The 19926-nt window shown below is 46.0% G+C and overlaps 1 pseudogene; it reads left to right on the forward strand.

Annotated features, from left to right (window-relative positions):
• The first annotated feature begins 766 nt into the window (after nt 1-766).
• LOC112303013 (gastrokine-3-like) lies at nt 767-16108 on the forward strand (annotated as a pseudogene).
• Nucleotides 16109-19926: the final 3818 nt, after the last annotated feature.

Here is a 19926-nt window from a genome sequence, read left to right on the forward strand (position 1 = left end):
AATGTTGTCTAGGACACTGAGAGTATGACTGCATTTGAGGAGTAGGGTACAATTGTTTGTCAGTTTTAAGGCACACAAGAGTAAGCGAACATGATCTTAATGTTAGACCACTCAGAATGCCCGTGTGGTCTTCTCCAGCCACTGAATAGGCAAAGATGTGGTTTAATCAAGAGAGTTCACTGAAGCAAGAGTGGGGCAAGGTTGCAGAGTATGTATTTATGGCAGTGACTAAAATAATTGGCCATAGAATTTAAGCTGGGTAGGGAAGGAAGTGAAGACATAGGCGAGGAATAGATGACAAACATGTTTATGTACTAAGTTTCTATCTCCTCCATAGCTGAGAGCTTTTTGCCATCAAAAAGCAGCTCTATCTAGCTCACCACTGTATTTGTAACACTCTAGAATGTTGCCTGACACCTGTCAGGAACTCTATAAAAATACTGGTTGGATAAATGATCAATTGAATGAATGGATGAATGTGTCCAGTGGTGCATCCCTACTGGGCTGTCAGCTCCATGAGGTGAGGGACCATGTCCAACTGGTTCATTTCTGTCTCCTCAGTACTATCACGGTGCCTGGCACACTGTAGGTACTCAAATACATATATTAAAATAAAATTAATTGAATCAACTTGAAAAGCAAGGAAAGAAACCCCAGTAAACAGAAGCAGATTGTGTCATAAAAGATACAGGGCAGGCTGGGTAGGACCTACAGACTCCAGCCCGAAGGAAGAGGGGACAAATTCAGGCCTGGTGGTAATCCAAATATGGAGTCCAATGCCAAGTTCAAGTTCAGTGTAAGCAGACATTTAATTTCCAATCTGTCTAAACTAAAGGGATGAACAGAAATATGGCAGAACAGCAAAACAAGCATTGTCCATTCTTGGTACAGGTGAAGACTGCGTTGGTGCCAGAGACAAGATGAATGAAGCCTGACCCAAAGCTTATGTTTAGGGTTTTGAATTGGACGTCAATGAGCAAAAAAGCCAACCCTCTCTCTCATTGACTCCCCCAACTCTAAACCCCACCCCAAGCCAAAAGGGTGTATTGTCAATCATGCTGTCTTCCTGGAGGGGAAAGCCAGCTCCAGCCCAAGGGAGCCTGAACATGCTTAGAGGTGGGGGAGATCTGGGCTGGGGTATCACAAGCAAGTGCCAATTCATTCAGCCTGGGAGAATCTAGCCCTGGACAAAATCGTGAATTTGGCAATGTTATCTCATGAACCCTCAGAATCTTGGCTTCTGGTTCCCACTCAAGTCTTACATATGCCTTCCTTAATATGAAGGTATATCTCCTAAAGAGGATATATTTTCTTACATCCCCTTTAAAACTGCTTACAGCCAGGCTATACTACAAATTCATCCTAAGGTAAACAACTCATTTTTCTCAGTTGATAGAAAGCTTTAGGAAGGAAAAGACTTTCTTCTTCATCTCAGAGACAGCTGTGGCACCAGGGCTCCTTCTATAGAAGATACTCAAGGAATGTTTGTTCAGGAAGTGAGTGAACGTGCCCTCGCTGGTGTGGCTCAGTGGATTGAGTGCCAGCCTGTGAGGCAAAGGGTCACAGTTTGATTCCCAGTCAGGGCACATGCCTGGGTTGCAGGCCAGGTCCCCAGTAGGGGGCGCGAGAGAGGCAACCACATATTGACGTCTCTCTCCCTCTCTTTCTCCCTTCCTTTCCCATTTCTAAAAATAAATAAATAAAATCTTTAAAAAAAACCAGAAGGAGTGAACAAATGAGTTCCTGACATATGTAAGTGCATACACTTTAACAATGTCAGCAAATTAACTCCTCTTACCTGCTCCAACCCAAAATAAAATAAATGTATTTCCAACAGGGTTCTTCCACCATGTGTTGATTGATGAAGAGGAAATAGATACCAATGGAATTGTTTCCAACCGCTTCTAGACTGAGTTTCCTGTAGCCATCCGAGGTGCGAGCCAAACTTGCACACCTTCATCATTTGGAGGACAGAAGGCACCCTGCAAGCTCATGTGGAATGTAGAAGGCAAAGCTGAAACTCGAATACTGAACACTGGGTTCTAGCATTTGGGCTTGGTGCTTTTTCCAATACTCCATATTGTCTTCTGAAATGTTTAAGATAAAAATGCAAAACAAGGTGTAGCATAACCAGAGAAATTTTTAGAGAATAAAGAAATAGCGATTGCTTTGAATACACTTGATCTTACTTTCCTCTAACAGTTTTTTTTCAAGTAAGCGCGTGTGACAGTAGTGCAAACTTATAGTTATAGTATGAGCATTATGAGGGTATACAGGTCCCTGCTTCTCTCTCTCTCTGTCTCTCTCTCTCTCTCCCCCTTTCTTCTCTTGAGTAGGAGGATCAAAGTATTTAGAATCCAAAGAAGAAAAATGCCACATTTTCAGAGTGCATTTTCAGAGAAGTGGTCTTCCTGTCATCCCCCAAGAGATTATCAGTGAAAGGATAGTCTGTTAATGAAAAAAAGAATAAAAATATTGTAGAAATCCATTTTCCACCACTCCCCTGTTAGAACTGCATGTTGGGGCATAAGCTGAGTGATCTGGTGCTGGCGGGGCCTTGTTCCTGGGATGCCTGACACAGGAAAACCAAGAGGAACCACAGTGAGGCCCATAAGAGAAGTCACTGGTTCAAGGCTGCTGTTCCAGGAAGAGCTGGCCTTCTGCATTCTTTGGTTTGTTTCTCTATAAAGTCCAGTTCAAGGCTCCAGTTGGAGAATCTTGGAAGAATATCTTTCAGGAATGATTGACTTTGCCCCAGGAATCTGCAGGAAAATGAGCTACTGTTGAGCTGGTGGGCGCCCTGGGTTAAGAAAAGGGAAATCTCCAGCAGGGGAAATGCAGAGCCTGGAAGGAGAATATGAGTCTGGTGGACAGGTCCTGGGGCCAGCAGCCAATCTGTACAGGTCCCACATCTGTCACTAACTTATTATATGACTGTTGGCCAGACATTCACTTTACTTCTCTGGGTCTCAGTTTCTTTCTTTTTTATTTCTCTCTTTTAAAAAAATTTTATGTATTTGTTTCCCAAGACAAGAGAAGGGAGGGAGAAAGAAAGGGAGAGAAACATCAATGTGCCGAGAAATGTCAATTGGTTGCCTCTTATACACCCCCTACTGGGGACCTGGCCCACAACCCAGGCATGTGCCCTGGCAGGGAATCGAACTGACAACATTTCAGTTTGCAGGCCAGTGGTTCCCCACTGAGCCACAACAGCCAGGGCTGGGTCTCAGTTTCTACATCTATAATAACATGGGTAAAACTCTACTATCTCCACTTCCAAAATGATTTTACTATCTACATGCAACCTTCCTTTCTATTTTCCCCTTCTGAAGTTTTCCCAAGTGAACTAAACCAGGAGATCAGAACATAAATTAAAGAAGAAAAGGTAAATATATGTTTTCTATGTGGAAAAGAGAACCTTTGAGGCAGTGGTTCTTAAACTCTTTAAAATAAGGCTCTTTAGAAAAATTTGATGACAGATGTATGGCCCTTCTCCCTGGGGAGAACAAACCTTGTATATACCCATAAACAAAGTTTTACATGGAGTTTAAGGAGGCTTACGTTAGAACCGGCCACAAATCGTGGGTGTAGATAAGATCCCTTGTTTTCAGAAAAGCTCTATTGTAAATTTTAACTTTGAAAAAGATAATGTTGGCTACGTATCAGGATAGGGTACACTGCATCTGGCTGCCATTTCACCTGGAATGAACTGCAGGAAGAAGTGGGAGCCATCGAGCAATTGCAAGCTGGGTAGACATAGCGATAAGTAGCTCAGGGTTGATATAAGACACAACGAGATAAGGTTTACTAGACGATTGTACCTGCTCAGGAAATGCAAACCCAGGGGTGCCTGCTTTGAAGAAAATATTTGGATCTGGGATCAGGGAGGACAAAAGAGAAGGCAGAGAGAATACCCAGGAAAATAGCCAACAAGGGGAGAGATAACAGGAGACGAGTGGGGCTGGGCGGTCAGTATCCCGGAAGCCAGATAGCGGTGTCGGGGTGGATGGAGAGATGTACGAGGAAAAGGGGCCGAGAAGAGAAAATCCAAGGGCGGAGACCGAGGGAGTGGGTGCAGACCTTGGCAGCAGCCCTAGGAAACGAATAGAGCCCTAAATGAATGCAGGTGTGTAAAAAGAGGGGCACCTGGGCAGAGTCCGCCCTCACTAGGTACCAGACTCCGGAAAGGACGACTAATTAAAAACAGCCACATCAAACAAAACAAGAATATCAGAAGGACTGTTTGTTTCTGGCCCAAATTACACATTGATTATTGATTTGTATTTTGCATTTTCTTAGAGATTAGGGAGGAAATACAACAATCGAGAGGCATGAGCAAAGCTTTGTGAATCAGAAAAAGGCTACATCAGTTGTGATGCCTACTGAGTCCTGCAAACTTGGAGAGATTAGTTAAATATCAGCACCATTACAAGGATAAATATAAAAGTCTGACTTCCAAGACAAAACTAGAAAACGTGAAATAAGGAAGAGGGAGTTTCTGGTTTATATCAGGTAGTAGGTACATTACTGAGGAAACCAAAGGGTGTTTAGCAAACACCTAGCAGGACAAGGGATCCGGGCAAAGGAGTCTTGCTCTTGACAGAGGTTCCAGGGTGCAAGATAAAAGGCAAACGACTTTGCAAACTCCTTTTTCTTCACTCCCTATCCTCAAATGCAAGGACAAAAATGTTAATGTCTCTCTGCTAACCTTATAATTGCATTGTAAGTGGAGCTTATAAAGAGGTCCATTTTTCCTTGTTGTGCATGCTATTCTGTTTAGATTTTACTTGTCTTCCTCTTCACAGTATTATTAAATAGTTGATTCCATGACTTGCCATTAAATTCAACAATTATATACTGTGCACTAGCCATGTACCAGACACTACTAAGTACTTACAGGGGAGAGCTGGGTAATATATCAGTGCAATCCATTCACTCGTTCACTTAACATATGTATTTTTTGAGTGCCTACTCTATGTCAGGTGCTGTTCTAAATGTTAGGTATTAGAGTGACAGCAGAGAGTAAAGCAGCCTCTAATCTTATGGACTTTATAGTCTAGGGACAAAAGTATGCAATTGAATGGCCTGATCAGACAACTATACACGTAAGTATAACACAATGAAGACAATAAATAGCAAAAAAAGGTACATGCAGGGGGCTATGCTATTTTGAAAGAAGAAGAGGTCACAATTGGCTGGGAGGGAAGAAAGGCTGGGGAGTGGGGCACTGTTCATCAGCTCTGAAAAATGCACAGGAGAGAGAAGTGGGGTACGGAGTCTGCAGGCGTGAATCAAGGAGTGGTGTTACGAAAGCACGGGCTCCAGATGGGCCACACCGGAGAGGCAGATTTGGTTAGCATCTTGGCATAGGTTGGGAAGAACTGGAAGACAGGCTTGCAAAGGGCAGGGGGTGGCAAATTGTGGAAGTCCTTGAATGACTTTTGAGAAGTGAAGTGGTAAGACTGTAAGAGTTTGTGGAATAGACTGAAAAATAAAAGAGAGAATGTAGGGCAAAAGGGAGTTGGTTTTCAAACTTTGCTTTGGCCAGAGCTCATTCCTTAGTGAGACTCCATGGTTGGAACATATTGATTATTCCTCTGAGCGCACGGCTGTTGGCCTTTGCAGAGCTAAATGCAGATTTGATATGTGGCTGAATAGTTTATTTAACTGACATATCCATATTTTAACAAGCATTCAAACACCATTACAATCATCATTTCTTTTAATAATAGACTCATTTACGTGAGTAAGGTAATCTAAACATTGTGTTCTTACTCACCAGGGATCCCAACAAGTCAAAGACTGTGCCCCCGGAACCTAGTCCTACAGGGAGGATATTTGGGAGGGGAGGAGTTGGACGACTATCCCGCACACATCCACACCCCCTCTCACACCAGATGCTCATGCGTGGGCAACTCAGAAGTGACTGAGTTTGTCCACCTCATGGCTTTCTGATTTCCCGGGGCCTGATATTCACATCTCTCTCTCTGACTCCGGTCTCCATTTTGTTTGCATTCCTGTGTAGGTGCTCCTTCTTTTGGGGATAGGTCTATGATTAGAAACACATGGGATCATCTCTGGTCCTGCCTCTGTGACAGAGCTGCCTTTACTTTTGGTCCCCAGGCTCCACAAACCTGGACATAGGGACAGGAGGGGTGGGGCTTGGCTGTCTGTGACCTGAATGATTCCTAGCCCCTGTTTGCCCAGGGAGAGACTCCAAGAAAATTAGCTGCTCTTCCTGGTTATCTGAAAAGCAAACAACTGTAAACGGGGACAGGAAAGGAGACATTTGTTTCTCAGGGCCCTCGCTCTGTTAATCTGCAGCTTAAAGTTAAGGAGCCCCAAAAGGCAGCACATTGTTGGGGAAAATGAATGAGGTGGAGCCTTTGAAGTCCACAGACGGGGGTTCCAATCTTCCCTGATAGAAGCGGTTACTGCAGAGCCGGGATCTGTCCCGGGTTCCTGAGAGATATTCTACAGACCGCATGTGCTCGTCCATAAAGTTAGTGACCAATGGCTGCCGCTCCGAACTCACAGGTGCTGACAGGAAGCAAACAAAGTCATGACAATGAAGGCGATCAGGTGTCTCACTGACACACAGTTACAGTTCCCTCTAACAGTCTGCAACCCATGGCCCTTTCCGTTTCTCTCCCGGTGATCTCTGCAGCGTTGTCACTAGAGAACCCCCCTGGATCTTAAGATCCCTTCCGGATGCTAACTCAATCGCTCTGTAAAGCTGCTCACAAACTCCCGGGGCCTCAAAACAAAAGGTTTGACTTTTAGTTCCTCCACACGTCCACCGCCTACTCAGAGACAATGCTTGCCATTTCATTAGTCCCTGAACGTTATTCTTTCATTTTTCAACTGTATTGAGAAATAATTGACAAATATAACTATAATATTTAAAGTGTAAAATGTGATGATTTGATATACATGTACATTGTAGAATGATTGCCAAGATCAAAATAATTAACACTCCCATCACCTCACGTAGGTAACATAGGGAACTCTGTGTGTGTGTGGTGAGAATATCTATCTACTTTTAGCAAAGTTCATACATGCAATGTTGTATGTTAGTTATAGTCATCGTGCTGTACATCACACCCTTCAGACTCATTCTTACAATTGAAAATTTGTACCCTTTGACTTACATTACCCCATTTTTCCTTTCTCCAGCTTCTGGAAACCACTATTCTATTCTCTGTTTCTATGAAATTGGCTTTCTTTTTTGTTTTTTTATGATTCCACATTTAAGTGATACTAAACAGTGTTTGTCTTTGTCTGGCCTTCCCTTAATATACTGCCCTCCAGATTTATCCATGTTGTTGCAAAGGCAGGATTTTGTTCTTCTTTACGGTGGAATAATGTTTCTGTGCGTGTGTGTGTACATCACGCATACAGTCACATTTTCTTCTTGATTTATAAGTCAAATGACACTTCTATAAGTCAAGGTTGTTTCCCTATCTTGACTATTGTGAGTAACGCTGCAACGAATGTAGGTTTGCAGATATCCATTCAAGATACCGATTTCAATTCACATGAATTATCCCCAGGGGTAGGATTGCTGGATCACGTGGTGGTTCGGTTTTTAATTATCTAAGCAATCACCAGACTATTTTCCATAGTGGATCTACCAAGTTACATTCCCATCAACAGTGTATAAGTCACAAGTTGCAAATACAAGGCCCGTGGGCCGAATCCGGCCCTCCACCTTGTTTTATCCGGCCTGGCTCCTTGTTGCTACCCAGAGGCAGCGCCAAGCTCTCACTTAACTCTTAAGGAGTAGTTACATTTATACAGTCCTAAAATTACATTCGGCCCTTTGAAGGCAACCTCCAGGCTCATGTGGCCCCTGGTGAAAATGAATTTGACACCCCTGATAAGTGTTCCCTTTTCTCCATGTCCTAACCAATATTTGTTATCTCTGGTGTTTTTGACAATAGTTATCCCAATAAGTGTGAGATGATATCTTATTGTAGTTTTAATTTGCATGTCCCTGATGATTAATGATGTTGAGCCCCTTTTCAGACACCTATTGGACATTTATATGTCTTCTTTGAAAAAAAGTCACTCAGGCCCTTTGCCCATTATTTAACTGGGTCATTTGCCATTTTACTGTTGAGTTTTGTGAGTTCTTTACATATTAGCAAATATTTTCTGCTATTTTGTGGGTCGCCTTTTTAATTTATTGTTTCCTTTGCTATACAGAAGCTTTTTAGCTTGATGTAGTCCCAGTTGTTTATTTTAGCTTTTTCTGCCTATGTTTTTGGTGCCTCATTCAAGAAATCATTGCCAAGATTAATGTTAAAGATCTCTTCCCCTGTGCTTTCTTCTAGGACTTTCACAGTATCAGGTCTTAGTTTTAAGTCTGTAATATGAATAGCCAAAGCAATCCTGAGAAATAAAAACAAAGCTGGTGGCATTATACAACTTGACTTCAAACTATATTACAAAGCTATAGTAACCAAAACAGTATGGTGCCGGCATAGAAACAGGCACATAGATGTATGAAACAGAATAGAGAGCTCAGACATAATAAATATATTAATATATATTCATTCAACTACTTTTTGACAAGGGCTCCAAGAACACACAATGGGAAAAAGATAGTCTCTTCAATTAATGGTGTTGGGAAAACTGAAAAATTCACATGCAAAATAATGAAAGACATTCTTTTAATGTATTTTACTCATTCGGTCAGTAACTATTGAATACATGCTCTGTGCATTTTTTTTCAAAGTGCTGACAGTAATGGAGATATTCTCTGAGCCTTGGGCGGCCTAATCCCCGAAGTCCATCTACTGCAGTTTCCCTTTGCCAATTTACATTAAGTCCGTAAGGACTGAGAGATACCTGTCCTTCCTCTTTGGTCATTTCAGTGCCTAAGCTCATCCACATTTCCTCTTCTCTCAGGAAAACTATTATCTGCTTAGTTCTGGACTTTGACCCAGGTAGTTGGGTCCCTACAAGTCCAGGGTTTGAGAAAAATAATAAGATAATATAGGAAAAGGCCTGAATTAGTCTTGGCTCATCCTAGAAAGGTGTTCTCATTGTCTCAGGAGTTCCAGGGCTGGTCAAATGGTCCTTTATGGAGAAAATCACCCCGAAGTGAAAGTTCGCAGAAGAGAACAAACCGTAGAGTGAAAGCCAAACACAGAATAGCAGAAAAGTCAACCAGAGGTGAATGTTTGAAGAGGTAAAATGGGGCCAGCTTGGTGGGTGGCCAGGAGACTATGAAAGACCAACCACATGATTTAGGGTTTGGATGAAGTGCTAACCAGATTGCTTTTCAATCCAGTCTTATCATTCCAATCTGTTTCTTTTGGCTTCGTACAGTTTTTCTGAACCCTCCATTGTTAGTGTGGAACTGCTCTGGGACTGAGAAGCTGAGAGGGTGAGCTCGTTGATTTTGTACCAGGACCATTTTGCGGGATCTAACGTTCGCAGTTCTTACCTTGTCGTTAAGGTCATGGGCACGGCAGCCCACAAAGACTTGTTCATGTGCCATGTTTGCCTTGGAACTGGGACAGATGACACAGTAAAGGGAAACTATTTAGAAGTAGTTAAAGAAAAGTGATAACTGTGTTTACGTAAACTTGCCTTTCGCCCCCAAATGGTATCTGGATTTTGATGAACTATCCACAGTCCCTTGTTATGGCAATAATCGAAAGGTCCAGGAATATATAAACCAGATTTAGAAAGTAAGTGGGACATAGCAAATTCCATTACGCGTGCAGGTGTGTGGGGTCTGAGTGAGAGGCAATCTGAAGCACCTGGTAGGTGTACTTTCTGGTTGCAAGTGCAGGTGACTATGTTTTCAGAGCCAGCTTTGCCAGGGAGCAATTCTTTTCCCCCTTGTGGCCTCTTCAAATTAAACCCAAACAGAATTTCCAAATATTAATTTGACACATAACCTCTCTGCTGGCAAGCCTCTGTTTTGGAATATCTACCTGATATTCCAATGCTGGGATATTTCCCCCAAAGAACTAACAACTAATTCCTTAAAAGGTCAAGAATCTTTGGGGGTTGAGTAGGTATTCATATTTTAGGGTCCTCTCTTCATTGACTTTTCTTATTTAAAAATTATCAGGAAAGGAAAGCTTCAGATGTATTTGATATGTGGCCCTAACTCTCAGAATAGTTTAATAAAATACTATTTGTATCTCATGTATCTCCTTACTTAATCTCATTGCGTTAGGATTATTGTTCATAGAGTAGTTGTTTTCTTTTCCTTTGAGGTTGAACCTGACTTTCATGGTGTCTGGCATGTGGAACATTGCACGGGAATTGTGGGGCTGGGGGAGAGGGAGGTCAATTTTTGCTTATGTTGTAAGTGCACTTGAGCTGAGTGACCCTCAGGTGGGGAAAGGCTCACTGTCACACTTCCATATCCCGGCCTGTTCCTTCCCTGCTAACTCTTTCACTTACTCTCTGATGCCTGAAATTCCCTCAACAGGCAAGGCAGGCCATACCAAGAGAAAATGATTCCCTGAAAATGCCTCCAGAACTAGTAACATTTGAGTAAAATCTATTTCTAAATGAGGTGTAAATAAGTGGCACCAGGTCCTTTATTCTCAGGCAAAGTGGGGAAGGAAAGGAAAAGAAAGCTGGAGGATAGCAGGTGCCAGAGGGGACAGAGAGGGGTCCCCAGTGGTTGGAAGAGAGGAGGGTACAGAAAGGGAAGACTGAGAACCTGAATTGTCACTTATTTTACAATTTGGCTTAAGATGGTCCTGCCCTGTATGCAGGTAAAGCGGTTGGTAAGTTGCCTAATATTCGACCCAGTGGTTTGACAGTAGATACAGAGCAAAAAAAAAAAAAAAGTTCTTGAGTGAACAATAAAGCTTTGCCTTCTGAGTAGCCAGCATGCTCCATCTCAACCACACCGAAGAGTCCTCCAATGCACGCTGGGGCCCCAGAGGCACAAGGATCTGAGAAGTCATTTTAAGAAGGCCCCAACTCTGGTGGCCCTTCGAGTTCCAGGCTCTGGACTCATCTGAGACTAAGGTAGCCGGGGTGCATTGATGTTCGTTTCCATTTCAGATGGTGTCTTCCCTCCGTGTGGTCTTCCTCCTAACTCTGTCTCTGGCCCTGATGGCGAGTGACGGTGGAGGGATCCAACCTGTGTAGTCTTTTAGCAGGAACATTTCATAAGCGATAATCCAGGGTGACTTTTCTCAGTTCTTGTGAGTGTCCCTTTAAACCTGTAAGATATAGGTGAAGCAAATACTGGACTTTCAACTCTTCTCCTTGTTGCCTGGTTTTCTCCAGAACATCAGCAACATCCATCCCCTGGATGGGTCTGTTGGGACCCAGAGCATCCATGTCAATGCCTTCTGAGGTGTGGTCAACATCCGAGACAACAATGTTTTGAGTGAGTAGGATGGAGTCTTGGACTACGAGAATGTAAGCTGTGGACCACACTCATTACAATGCCAAAGGCAGCCTTGTCTGTTCCCAAAGTTAGCCTTATGCTTTGCCAGAGAGAAGAGGACATGGTCTACACTTGTCTTCCCTAGGTTTAGGCTCTCGATGGGAATACATATTTCTAGGCAAGGGCCTAGCTTTCCCGCAGTTGTATGACTTTTTTGAGCCAGCAACGGTAGGAGGAACTTCTGTAGTCTGTAGGGATCCCACGTCTGTTTGTGTTCCTGGGAGGCGTGGACTTCACATGGCTCCTGTATGTGTCTGAAACAAGAGAATGATGAAAAGAACCCCATTTCTTATATCTGGTATGTACCATAAACGTTGGTTTGTCTTGAGCTCAGACTTTAAATAGTTTATATACAAAGAAGAATGGTTTACTTTCACTTTTAGAAATCTTGCCTTAACCTGCCGACCTGTGTCCTTGGATAGTCAGACCTGGCAGGAAAACGCAGGATTGGGGAGCGATCGCCAAGCCCTTGGCTTGGTTCTCTGATGGAAAAGCTCTTTAACCACAGAGGCGTCACTCAGCCTTGCTGTGCCTTTGCCTTCTCATCTGCAAGGCAGCATCTGAAAGAACTCTAGGAGGATTACATGAGGTAGGAGTCCACATTCCTCACTTTGACCCAAAAGACCCCCTGACATCCAGGCACTGATGATAGAAGCCCCTCCATCTGCCTCCACACTGGGCGTCTCAGACGGACACCTCAAATGCAGGCTCTGTGTCTGCTCGCACTTGCGCCTGCTGCCGCCATCTCCTCCCCAAACACACCCCCCCTCGCTCTGCACCTAACACGCTCCTGACTTCCTCAAGGGGACATTTCCTCAATCTTCCTATGTGGCACGCAGTTTAGTAATTTTCAACTCTGTTTTAAGCCATAGAAATGTTTTTTTTCCCAACAAGATATTCCATAGAATTCCATTTTATAGAACAAAAGAAGTCAGAACTGCTCTGGCGAGAGGAGGGAGATGCAGGTGAAGTGCCGTTGAGCCCGGCTGGACAGAGCTGGAGAACCACCTCTCCCATCCAGAGCTGCAAGAGACTAAATGATGGGCTCAGGGCCATGTGGAGGGACAGTTGGGGGCAGACACGGATCTAGCATCTGAGTGTAGAGGGTATGATCCAAAGACCCTAATCAGTCCAGGTATTCAGAGAACATTTTTTAAAGTATTTTTTATTGATGATGCTATTACAGTTTTCCCAATTTTTCCCCTTTTATCCCCCCTCTGCCCTGCCCCCCCAACCCACCAGCATCCCCCCACCCTTAGTTCATGCCCATGGATTGTACATACCGGTTCTTTGAGTCCGCAGAGAACATTCTGCAACATGCAGGATTCGTTCACAAGCAATAGTGTCTCGGCTTATCCTCTCGTCGTCCTGACAACCCTGGGGTGGTGGGGAGGCTTGTGGTTTCTTCTTTACAGATGGGGAGGTTGAGGGTCACGATAGCTGCTAAGGGCTAGAATAGGACCCTAAGGTCAGCTTTGTAGCTAGGCCTGGTTCCGGTGCCCCAGTCCATTAGTGGTGGGTAGAGTGCCCGGGGGGATTTAGTCCTGTGCCCGCAGCAGCTACTGTGCCATTGGCCCTCGGAAGCAGGAGGGTCTCTGTGCATCGCCAGTCCTGCTGCTGCCCTCACTCTGGCGCCAGCGCAGCTCTCTCCCGGGGTGCTCTACGTCACAGTCTAAAGACAGCTACGTGCCAGCACGGATGGCACGCAGGAGCCACTGACACTGACTGAATGAACGACATGGTTCTGCTGCGTTGCTTTAAGGCCGTCTTGGTGGCTAAGCTGTACAGCAAGATGGCTTGTGCCGTGGCCGAGATGGACCAAGCTGCCTTTCCAACTTTGGACGACATTAAGAGGGCCCTGGGCGTAAGTGAGACCAGGTAAGTGAGACCAGCTCACTGCGGTCCCCTCCCAGTCTGCTGTTTTCTGACTCCGCATCCTGACCCGCTAGGACAATTGTGCACACACAGGGGGAACTCACTTTCTGCTTGTGCTTAATGCCCATGAAATCCTACCATCGTGCAAAGGACCCCAAGTCCCGCCCATGGCCCATTTAAGTCAAATCATAACTGGGTCAACAGAAATTCCACGGGACGACGTAATTTTGCTATATTCCAAAAGAGTACGAGCTACATGCTAGTGAATATAAATTGTTGACTACAACTATTAGTGTGAACTAACGGAGTGTTCACAACCGCGTACCTTCTCTCCTCCCCTGCACACCCCTCCCCCAACCACACACATACATATCGTCTTTAGATGAAAGTAAGCCCAGGTCTGCTGAAACTCTTTCCTTCAGCCTCTTAAATGACAAGGGTAGTCAAATAAATTAAAAATCAGCATGAAGTCCTTGCCAAGTCATTGAAGCATGCTGCCACTTCCTTTAGTAACCTGCCCAGATCAGCTGAGCAACTTCAGTGTCCGTGGCAGGAACGTCACAGAACTTGGGGGGGAAATGCACTTCGGGTCACATAAAGAGAGAGGTCGAAAGTATTCCACTCATCTGATTTGTAACAAGTAACAAATAACTTTTAAACTATTCTAGATTATCATCACAGATGAGAAAATCATTGGTGGTTGGCAAGTTGAGAAATAAGAAGGGTTAAAGGAATACAAACCCAGTCACACACACACAGAGGCTCCCTCACAGATTTTTTCTGGAGTAATGTTGCCACCTTGTGGCAAGAGAGAATATTGCAGCTAGAGACAAAACGAGGGCAAGTTTGGGTACAGCTATTTGTGTAAAATGAATCACGTTTTAGCACACATTTATTTGTGTGCTAAAATACGTTTCTTGTCCCTTCTTCCTTGCTGCACCACCTCGATATGCTGTCTCACCATTTCCAAATGCCACCTCTTCCAGGCTTTAAAGTGTTATCCACCCACTCCCGGCCTCACCTACACTGTCCTACATCGTCCCAGCTGGGTCAAGAACTTAGCCCAGTAGGAATGGCCACAAGGACCTGTGCCGAGAGGTCCCTACCTACTTAGCCCAGTAGCAAAAAGAAGGTGTGTTAATAAGTAGAAACCCAAGACTACTGGCGAGACCAAAGGTGCAATACAATTTTTAGGTCACAGCAAATTCTAATGAGAGTTTTGGGGCCTGTTCCATTTCTTTGCTACTGGGTGTAAAAATAATGTGGCCTGGGATATATTTCCCCTTGTGGCAGAGGTGGTCTCCTGGCATTGGGGCTCACTGAGAACAGGGAGCAGAAGTAACTTAGCTTTACCAGACGGCTGAGGACAGTCATGCCATCTGTGGAATTTGAGACAGCTGGTGGAAACTGTCACCTGACCCAAAGCTTCCTCACCTCCTGCCCAAGCAGCACAGTGCCTGCTATCCCACTGTTACAGGTCCATTGCTTTGGGGTTCTCAGTCCCCCTGTTTCTCAGGCTTCCCAGAGGCTGGAAAGCAGGACCCTAATATTATAGACTGCACTGGGGACATCTCAGCGCTGGCACCCCTGCTGGGGACATGGTGGGGATCACTGGTGGCCAGCTTGGAAAGCTACCAGATAAGATTTCCAAACGACCTGCCCTTCCGGATATAGTCACTAATCTCTTCCCACTAGGCTATTGCCAGTCACTTACATCTCAGGGTAAATTAACCCCATGAATAAGACTTCTTAACAGGGGAGCCCAGCAGGAAAAGGAGGAGAACTTGTGGGCCTGGGGGTTAAGGAGGATGACTGAAGGTCAGTAAAAGAAGTAGAACGCGGGACGTGGGGCACACTGTTGCAGCATGGGGAGACCTCCCCTAGCCCCGCAGTCTCCTGCCAGCAGAGCTCCTCTGAGCGCCCCACCTGATGTAGCTGCACGTCGTAACACGGTGCCTGTCCAGACGGTGTCCAGCCACGTACTATGAGAAAGAGAGACGTTTACTGAGGAAGGTACAAAATACAGGAAATGCTGCTATACATAGGACATTGACGCCTCAGTCCCCTTCAAAGTAGGCACCTTGAGGCCTCACACAGTTCTCCCAGTCACCATGACCTGCTCTATCGTATTTTCCTGAATCTCATTGATGGTCTGAAACCTCTTCCCTTTCAAAGGAGATTTTAGTTTTGGGAAAAGCCAGAAATTGCAGGGAGCCAAATCTGGGCTGTAGGGGGCTAGGTCACCTGGGTGATTTGATGTTTTGACAAAAACCTCTGCACAAGTCGTGATGTGTGAGTGGGTGCGTATCTGATGAAGCTGCCAATCCCGAGTTGCCCACAGCTGTGGCCGCCTGAATCATCCGAAGTTTCCACAAAGGAATGTTCAAGCTTAATGCAAAATTGGATGCAGATCTGTTGCTCTACTCACTCAGTCATTTTGAATGTGACAGCCACACAGTACACACGCTCACTCAACAGTGTTTACTGCCCCCACTGACTAGTACAGTGAAGTCGTCTTTGTTCACACATGCACGTTCCAGCCCATTCTCCTTGGCTGCCGGGTTCATTGATGTCTTGTAAACTGTTCTTATTATATTAACAATGGCTGGACTTTTTCCGGACAGACCTCATATATCCACTTTACTTTGGGGTCATAAAGTGATTAAGTAATTATTTTGTAAAATGTCTCTTTTCCTTCTTAAAGGTACTGCACTAGCAATTGACCCTGATTCATGTTTTGAAGTCCAGCTTCTGTCCTTTATGGGGCTTTCCATCTGTGGCGAGATTCCTGGGCTCTGAACTTCCAAGTTGGCCACGTGGAGAATGGACCAGCCTAGTGGGGTGACTGGCCCAAAACCAGCATGTAGGGCCTCAGCGCTCCCCCTCTGCCAATCAAAAACTCTTCATTTCCACCTTCTTCCTTTCGTCCCATGATCCATGTTTGTAATCTGGAAAATTGGGTACAATTTCTCCTTCTGGGTTAGAACAATAAAGTTCCTTGCCTCACTGCTCTTGCAGATGATAGTCTAGCCCTCTCTGCCTTCACTGTCCTCCCTCGAGTTACTGAGCTACTGGCATTCCCATCCATGTGCAGTCCACAAAACTGCACCCTGCACGGTGGGAAGGAGGAGGTGCCTCTCCTAGACTGTCTCATTTCTAAAAGCCTCTCTTTGGGGTGTCCCTTAAAGAATCTCTTGAGAATTTTGGCAATAAATAACAAAAAGACACTAGTCACAGCATAGACAAACTGTCAGGTATGAGGCCACATCTCTGTCTCCTGCAAATCAATGCTGAGATTCCATGAAAGCCTATTCACCATGGCGACCCAGCTTGCTCCATGCAAACCCCTGAGAGAGATCTAAAGGTCCCTCAGACCTCCCTTTAGAAATGATCTAACCCCCCTAGTGGTAACTCACAGGCATTTCTCTGTCACAAAGGAATAAGGAGCCTGGTCTCTTAGCACTGGTTCTTTAACTGGCCACTGCTGTGGCTGGGAGGGACAGAGACAGCTCTACCCACACCACACAGGACATCCTGGCTCCCCTTACCTTGGAAATGGGAATAAACAGAGGAGGGAATGTTGGAGATACAGATGCAGATGTCCACAGAGGTTATGTTGGAGTTTGGAGCACTTTAAACAGGGTGGGACTGGGACGGGGTTGGGAGTGCTGAAGAGTGCATTTGCGTGGAGTGGGAGAACTCTGGGTGATCTCAGCACCGGTCTGCAGGAGACGGAGCCGAGCGCCAGCTCTGTGAAGTCATGATGTGGTGTGGCTACCCACAGCCATGGGTGGAAAGGCAGTTGCAGGGGAAGGCCCAACATAAACCTCTGGCCTTAGCTAGGGTACGGTTGGGTAGGCCAGAGGCTTGGAACCCATGGATTTGGTCCCATGTGGCTAGTTCTGGTTAAGGAAAGTGGAGATATATGACAGGCCAAGCCTTAGTCAACTGGAGGCCCCGAGAGGACCACGGAGCAGTATCTAGCCTCAGGGCCTGGCCCAGTGAGTCCCCAGAGTTAAGTCACCATAGCTGTCGGTTCACCTGAATCTATGTACACCTTGATGCTGACAGCCAGCCTCCACCTTCATTCCAGCTCCAGGAACCTGGCCCTGTCTTATCCCCTGTGCCTGAGTCCCTGTTACAGTTGCCCAGACCCCTGCTCCGGAGCCCTCTGCAATGGTGTGAGGACTGGCCTCCTGACTGCTCTTAGGCCAATTCCCCCATCCCCACCCCAGACGTCTGAGCTTAAGTTCCTCCTGAAATTCCCATTACCTTCAGGCTCCTCCTGACTGTTGTAACGTACCTGTTACTTCTGGAAGGTTTCAAGGACCTGAATGCACCCATCACGTTTGTCTCCATGTGGTACCATCCTGGCAGATACCCAGCTAGCTAGACAGGACCTCTCCCAGAAACTCGGGGTTCAAGGCCTGCTGTGGTCCTGTGCAGCTTCACTCTTGGCTGTCGTTAACTGGGCTATAATAGCTCTGTCCTGGCAGTCTTCTAGACCTTATAGGCAGATTTTGTTCCTTCAGGTTACAAGTTCAATTATTATTTTATAAAGAATCTTCCGCCCTGGCTGGTGTGGCTCAGGCTGTGAACCAAAGGGTCGCCAGTTCAATTCCCAGTCACGGCACATGCCTGGGTTACAGGCCAGGTCCCCAGTAAGGGGCACGCAAGAGGCCACAAACACCACACACTGATGTTTCTCTCCCTCTCATTCTCCTTCCCTGCCCCTCTCTTTAAAAAAACATAAAATCTTAAAATAAAAAAAAAAGAATCTTCTGTGCACATACTAGGACTTAGGTTTTTTAGGAGTCAGAATTAGGAGGGCAAATTTCAAAATTTCCACAGAATGGTGACTTATAAACAACAAACACTTATTTATCATAGTTCTGGAGGCTGGAAAGTCCAGAGGAAGGTACTAGCAGGTTCTGTGTCTGGTGAGCGCTCTCTGTCTAGCTCATAGACGGCCATCTCCTCACTGTGTCCTTCTCACTGTGTCCCTGCTCGTGGCGGAAGTTACAAGGGAACTTTCTGGGGACTTTGAAGGGAGACGCAAACACAGAGTCTGTAGAACCACCCACTGATGGCCACTGTTAGTGTCTAATCCAGCACTCAGTCAAATTTACATATTCTACTATCAGCCCAGTGCGCCGATCCTGACCCACACATAGTCCATGTTCCTCAGGGCTCCCAGCCTTCAGTGTAAAATGTGGTCACACTGACATTCATAACAGACGGTGCCACCGCCCGTGATTGAAGAACTCAGCTTCTTGCTAAGTCCATTGGACTAATTTTTAAGTTTCCCTGGGAGTGCCTAAGAAGTGGCCAAGAATTTGACCATTGATATTCCAAGAAGGACCTTTTTTCTTTTCTTTTTCCCTCTCCTGGGGCAGCTGCTGTCATTGAACCTCTGCCCAGACCGCCAGGGCTGCCTCTTCCGATGGGGATGCTGCCTCTTCCAATGGGGATGCTGCCTCTTCCGCTGGGGAGAAGGTGACTGGGAACCCACAGCTGAGTGTCTTCACTGCCACCAGCTGCCCCTCAGACACTGCGGTCGTGACACTGATTGGGGGCCTCTGGGGCTGGTAGGAGCACAGACTTCAGGACTCAGTGCTGAAATGGGGAGTGTGTCACCCCCACGCTTTGGTGTCGGTTGTTCACACTGCAGCCAGGCGTGCCCTGGTTTCTTAGAGGAACTGTGGTGAGGAAAAGGCTTTTGCCTTTTGTACCTTCTGTTGTTTCCATTCACAGTCCCCATCCCGAGGCCCCAAGCTTGAGCTTGCTGGGATCTGAACATGGCAGCACTCTTCCCAGCTGGGATCTGGTGCTGGGTTAAGACAGTGCTTCGGGTTTCCTGAGGTTTGCCCTTCTCCTCCTGCAAACACGCACTCTGAGGGGTCACCAGAAGGCCTTTGTCATGTCTAAATCCCAGCTGGGAGCCACACAAAACCCTACCTCCAAGAAATCTCTGAGATTCCTACAAAACTTCCACCCTAGCTCAGGAGGCCCTTCTCAGAGAGAGGATATCCAAGACAGAGGTCAAGTTCCCTGGTCTCCTAGCTCAGAGAATGACTTTCCATTGACAGGCTTCCCTTTAGGAGGAAAATCATGATCCCTTCCCTAGTCCCTTCCACCCCAGCTGTTAGCACTCCCAACTGTCCCCACCTCTCCTGCTGCTCTGCGCAGCCTCAGGGAAGAACCCACTGGCCCTGAGCCTCAGGTCTGTGGGTGCTGGTTTGCTGGATCACAACCCAGGGCAGTAGCTGCCCATTGTCTGTTCTCTAGCTCAGTAAAAACCCCTGTCCTAAATTTCCCAAAGATCAGCAGCTCAGCCCTTTATCCTGCCTGGAATGAGCTGCTATCTGCCTGGGGTGGAGAAACCATCTCCACAGCTGACCTCCATCTCAGCAATTCTTTCTACAGAGCCTTTCCATTGGCCTGTGTCAGTGGTGGTGGTACTTGTACCCAAGCTGTCCCCGATAGCCCTCTGCTTCACCTAGGCTGTCCCCCCAGCCCTGTCCCTCACCCAGGCTGTCTCCCCAGCCCTCTCCCTTACCCAGGCTGCCCCCACAGCCCTCTCCCTCACACAGACTGTCCCCCCAGCCCTCTCCCTC

This window comes from Desmodus rotundus, chromosome 5, assembly GCF_022682495.2.
Source record: "Desmodus rotundus isolate HL8 chromosome 5, HLdesRot8A.1, whole genome shotgun sequence".
In the NCBI taxonomy this organism is placed as follows: Eukaryota; Metazoa; Chordata; class Mammalia; order Chiroptera; family Phyllostomidae; genus Desmodus; species Desmodus rotundus.